Below are 6,133 nucleotides of genomic sequence, written 5' to 3'. Positions count from 1 at the left end.
ATCGCGACCATCATCATGGACGCTCGCATATGCTGTGGGTGGTCACCCACAGCTATGCGAGCGGCCAGGAGGCCGCTCCATTTTCATGGAGGAGGGCCCTGATTCAGAGCGAGCGCTCTGGTCAGAGCGTTCGGCTCTGAATCAGGCCCTTAGAGTGCTTATTTCACTTGAATATGCATGTGTTTTATTGCTGTCACCACACTTAGGAAGATTCACTGTTCCTCTATTGAGAATGGATGCATAGCAGAAATATGCTCAGGGGCATTCCTGAATACCTGCATTGCTAAATGATTATATATATATATATATAATGTGATTACCATTTGTCATATATATTTCAATATACACAGGAAACAATCGTGATTGCCGATTACATTCAAAATTGTATATTTCAATACTAAATGTCCTGTCCTGTGGGTTTTAAAGATATTAACATGATATATATACTTATTCTATAGTTTTTGACTAAACATACAACACAACTTGAGATGATTGTATAGCAGGAATCTGCTTAGAGGCAATCCTGAATACCTACATTGCTATATGCTATATAGGTCACTTAGCCGGCCGATGTTCCAGCAGATTACACGATGCTGTGTTGTACAACATTGGATAATTAATGCATGCAGGGGGCGTGACGCCTCCTGCTGCATTACCATAATTGCAAGGACGGAATTGCAAAGCTGCTTGCGTGCTACGCTAAATCAGGCCCAAAGTTTTGTTTGTGAATATAATCATGAGCTACAATTATGCTGCCAATTAATTGCAGCAAATGCCACAACTGACTTCTTATGTCATCGCAAACTCCAAGAACATAAGCAATCAGAGAAAAGGATTTCTTTTTCCATAAACGTTTCTTTGCCCTCAGTATATACTACAAAGTGCCAGCCAGCAAAAAGACATCATAGACAACTGAAATCTGTTTTGATTAAATGTCATAAAATTAGGAATTACAATAGATTTGAAATGTATCCAACAATGTGGAATACAAGATTAGCTGATGTTCTCAATGGTATATATGTGAGGTTATCAGCATGCCGCCCGACATGACCCATTCCACCACGTAGAACATGCTCTGCAGGTAATGGTTCCATTACATACCAATCAAATTGACTAAATATAACTAGATTGTATTTGCTTGATTCAGTTAAAGTTTATTGGTCCATCATTGCATTTGCTCCTAGTAGTAATGTGCCATGGAATGAAGGCTAAATTATGTAACATCAGCTTTGCCAAGTTCCTGAAACATTATACTTCATAATACTATGAATGACGCTGTCCGCAGTTTATGTAAAAAATTAAATAAATTTCTTTAACCTTTTGTTTCAATGATATGCGAAAGGCAGCACAGAAATAGCCCATTTTAGGTCAGTAAATCTTCGTTTACACATTTTCTTTAACCATCAGTATGTAAAGCTTAGCACCTACAAAAATAACAAACATGAGAGCTAGTTTCTATATTTTGGCACAGAGTGAGAGGGTGATACCACATGAATTTAGTATGTTTGCTTAGCTTGTGCCATTATTCTGAATGCATTGTTCCAATAATAAGTCTACAACAATTACTCCCTTGCTTGTCTGAATCTATTACTTAATGTGCATTAAGCCAGTTATTACGATGTGAGTCAGCAAGCACCCTGTGTGCACCTGTGCTGAGCACCCCGCCTCATATTATTGACTATATATAGGGTTAAAGAACAATTCAAATAGGTTCTAAGCAGACCATGAATTTACACACACTTAATGGCTGTTGTCACGTTATTGTTATCTTTATATGAGAACAGTCACCTGCGTCATATGATGGAGCCCTCTAAGGATGAAGCAGGTGAACTGAACCTATGACTTCTTAAATGAAGATAATTGTTTTTCCTCTGGGAAACTTGTACTAGAATGAACATGTGTTTAATGTTTAGCTACATACTGGTAGGGGACAGATTAACCCCTTCATGCCTAAGGTAGTTTTTGCCTTTAATGACAGTACTTTTCATGCTTTTGTTATGCATCATTTTCATATGCCATTTTTAATATACCTAAGATAATTTACTTTGCCACAAATTGGAAAAAATGACTTTAAATTACTTTAAATATCCCTAGAGCTACTTTTCAGAATTAGTAGAACTTGCCCTAAAATGTTATCCATGTATATTCCCAAGTATGGAGATACCAAATTAGCATTTGTACCTAAGCTCAAGTGCTGAGCTAGAAAAAAAGGTATAGGAGGATTTTTTATGGTCATACGGTAGTTGTCTTTAACACTTGTTTTTATTTTATTTATTTTTTGCAATCAATTTTTATTGAATTTAATCAAGGATCATATAATAATATGCAATCACACAAAGTACAAGAAAAGAGTAAAAAACAGGCTTACAAAAGTCATTAAAGACAGCTTGATCAGGATATAACAGCAACTATTTCCCTGAATTATTCTTTAACACTTATTTTAACAAGTGAAGACCTTGAAAAGTCACAGAGACTGGAGTAGTGCTATCGCATGTGAAGTAATAAAGTCACAGCTGTGTGCCCTGGATTTTTGTGACACATTTCTGACTTCATCTGTGGCATGATCCAGCAAACACACAACATTCATTAACTTAGAAATTTGTTTTAGAAAAGTGACCAGATGTACAGTTGCATCATTTTGGAAAAAGAACAGATAAAACAATTCCAGGAAATAACTTAGATCTAGTTTATGTCATATTTGTGATCTGTTTTTGTAATATATTGTATATGTTATAAAATAAGTGCTGCATAGCAGAGCCATAACTAGATATTTTGGTGCCCTGTGCGAGAAAGAGCATTGGTGCCCCCCACCCCCGGATGGCCACGGCATGCTGGGACTTCTAGTCCTGAACACAATTCATTAGTCTGCAGATGGTCTCTATACAGTACAGACTGCGGGTGGTCACCATTAGAAAGTGTGCATGGGCAGTAGCTGGCACATGGCACCCAGCATCAACCCCCACTTCTCCCCCAAAGCGGCCCCTGTATAACATCCTCCCTCTCCCCATATAAGGCTGCAGTGCTGTACAGTAGCCGTGGGATGTGAGCTCCTACGACCAGCTGCACTCACCTGCCAGTGGCCACACTGATGAGGTCACCGTGACGTGATAGGTGGGCAAACATCTTTGGACAAACGTACTAAGAACATTATAAAACCATACTAATTGTTGGAGTTTATTATATATATATTTTGATCATCAGTATTCTTAGTGCTTAGAGTGTGCATCTGCATTTATTCCCCTTGTTCTCTGCATTAGAACTACAGGTCTCAGCATGGTAGAAAGAATGAGTCAGCATTAAATGTTGCTGACAATCACCACAAATATTGCTGGTACATGGACTCAAGAGCCACAAGGCAATTAAGTTGTAATGAGAGTTGGTTCATGTTGCTACAGTCTTTGAAAAGTCACGAAGACTGAAGTAGTGCTATCGCATGTGAAATAATAAAGTCACAGATGTGTACCCTGGATTTTTGTGACACCTTTATGACTTCATCTGTGGCAGCACAGACGGTGTAATGGTTAGCGTTATTGCCTCACAGCACTGAGGTCGTGGGTTCAATTCCCACCATGGCCCTAACTGTGTGGAGTTTGTATATTCTCCCTGTGCTTGCGTGGGTTTCCTCCGGGTACTCCGGTTTCCTCCCAAACTCCAAAAATATACTGGTAGGTTAATTGGCTCCCAGCAAATATTAACCCTAGTGTGTAAGTGTGTGAGCATGTGTTAGGGAATATAGAGATTGTAAGCTCCACTGGGTGCAGGGACTGATGTGAATGGCCAAATATTCTCTGTAAAGCGCTACGGAATATGTGTACGCTATATAAATAACTGGTAATAAATAAATAAAATGATTCAGCAACACACCACATTCATTAACTTAGAATTTTGTTTTATAGAAGTAACCAGATGTACAGTTGCATCATTTTGGGGGAAAAAAGCAGAGAAAACAATTCCAGGAAATAACTTAGATCTAGTTTGTCATATTTGTGATCTGTTTTTGTAATATATTGTATTTGTAATAAGTTCTGCATAGCAGAGCCATTGTCCTGAACACAATTTATTACAGTCTGCAGATGGTCTCTATACAGTACAGACTGCGGGTGGGCACTATTAGAAAGTGTGCATTGGCAGTAGCTGGCACATGTGCCCAGGTTGGTACCCAGCATCAAACCACACTCCTCCCCCGAAGAGGCCCCTGTGTAAGCTCCACTCTCTTCCCATATAAGGGTGCAGTGCTGTACAGTAGCCGTGGGATGTGAGCTCCTACGACCAGCTACATTCATCTGTCAGTGGCCGCACTGATGAGGTTCACCATGACATGATAGGTGGGCAAACATCTTTGGACAAACATGTACTAAGCACCTTATTATAAAACCATATTATTTTTGGTGTTATATATATTTTGATCATCATTATACTTAGTGCTTAGAGTGCGCATCTGCATTTATTCCCCCTTTTTTTTCTGCATTAGAACTACAGGTCTCAGCATGGTAGCACCTCTTATTATGTTTAAATTATAATGTGCAGTCCAGCCCCCCTTTTTCTTAATTCTATTTTGCTATCAATGTGTATAAAACCCGAAAGACCTAAGGGCCTGATTCACTACGGAACACAACTGCGAATGCAATAGCAATTATGCACGCAGTTCAACTGTGATAGTATGCTAATCCATTGCGATGCCACCACTGCACTACATAAGGATGCCCGCTTTACCTTACGCACATCCATAATTTCTAGCAAGACACTTGCACAAGCTCTGACCTTACTCAGACATTGATAACTTCCACGCACGCTATCAGGCCTCAGGCTGCATAGGGCATTGCAGTGGATAATTTATGCACACCTCTGTAACAGCGTTCAAACACACTGGCATGCCTGTGTTTCGCCAACCCTCTGCCACCACCCACAAATGGCACTTCCTGTCAATCACTCTGCGATGGGTTGGCGTAGTCACTGCGATCATAGTCCTAACCGCAGTGGCCGGTTTGCGCATGTGCACTGCGATCCATATGCATGCGCAGTACGCAACAATCGGATGATTATGTTCGTATTAGCAACTGCGTTCCTTGCTGAATTAGGCCCTAAGTACAAGTGCTTCAAGTGTTACAAGGTAGGACATAAGAATGTAGAGCAGGTGAACCAAGTGGTACTTCATCATGCAAGTGTGATAGAAAGAATGAGTCAGCATTAAATGTTGCTGACAGTCACCACAAATATTGCTGGTACATGGACTCAGGAGCCACAAGGCATGTAAGTTTAAATGAGAGTTGGATCATGTTGCTAAAATCATGTGATCCTCTAACATCAGGGGAATAGGAGATAAAGGGCCTGATTCAGAGGAAGATGGAGGTGAAGTATTGTGCTCTTTCAACAGATCATTGAAAGAGCATGGACACTGTTTAGTCATTCAAGTCTGGATAAGAGACTCTGGGCAGAGGCAGTCCTAACTGTGGTATACCTCAAGAATTAAGCACCTACAGTGGTTCCACGGTAAAACTTCATTGGAGGCATGGTCCAGTAAAAAGTGTCAGTCGTCTCTGTGTCTTTGGGTGTAAAGCTTACACCCATATCCTTAAAGAAAAGAGATACAAGTTGGATCCCAAGTCTATTTAATGTATTATGCTTGGCTATTATCAAGAAAGCAAAGGATATAGACTGTAGACACTGACAATCAAAAGCTCATAAAGTTAAGAGATGTAGTCTTGCATGAGACAGCTTCAATCAAAGACAAGCTGGGTACTACAGCACCACAAAAACTTGTAATGCTAGATATACAGACAGATGGTAGCATGTCAGAAATGAATTACACAATTCTTCAAGAATCACATCATTTGGTCCGCCCCCTATTTAAATGTGAGCTAATCGCGGTAATTTCCAGCGAGGGACGGAGCTTAATGACGTGAAACACCACTTGCTTTTCTTTCCCGAGCTTCTACCGAGGAGGAAAAAAAAACAGTAGGCAAGTATGATGCAAGTGCTGGCACATGTCCAGACATCACACATGCAGTCAGTCATGTGAGCCAATTTGCAATCAATCCTGGAAGAGAGTATTGGACTTAAGTGAAACGTATTGTTATATACCTGAAAATAAAAGCTCCTTAAAACTAAAGTTTTCAACGGCTGGAAGTTTGGA

This window comes from Taudactylus pleione, unplaced genomic scaffold, assembly GCF_031769625.1.
Source record: "Taudactylus pleione unplaced genomic scaffold, aTauple2 ptg000012l, whole genome shotgun sequence".
Taxonomy (NCBI): domain Eukaryota; kingdom Metazoa; phylum Chordata; class Amphibia; order Anura; family Myobatrachidae; genus Taudactylus; species Taudactylus pleione.
Note: the sequence above shows the minus strand (reverse complement) of the source record.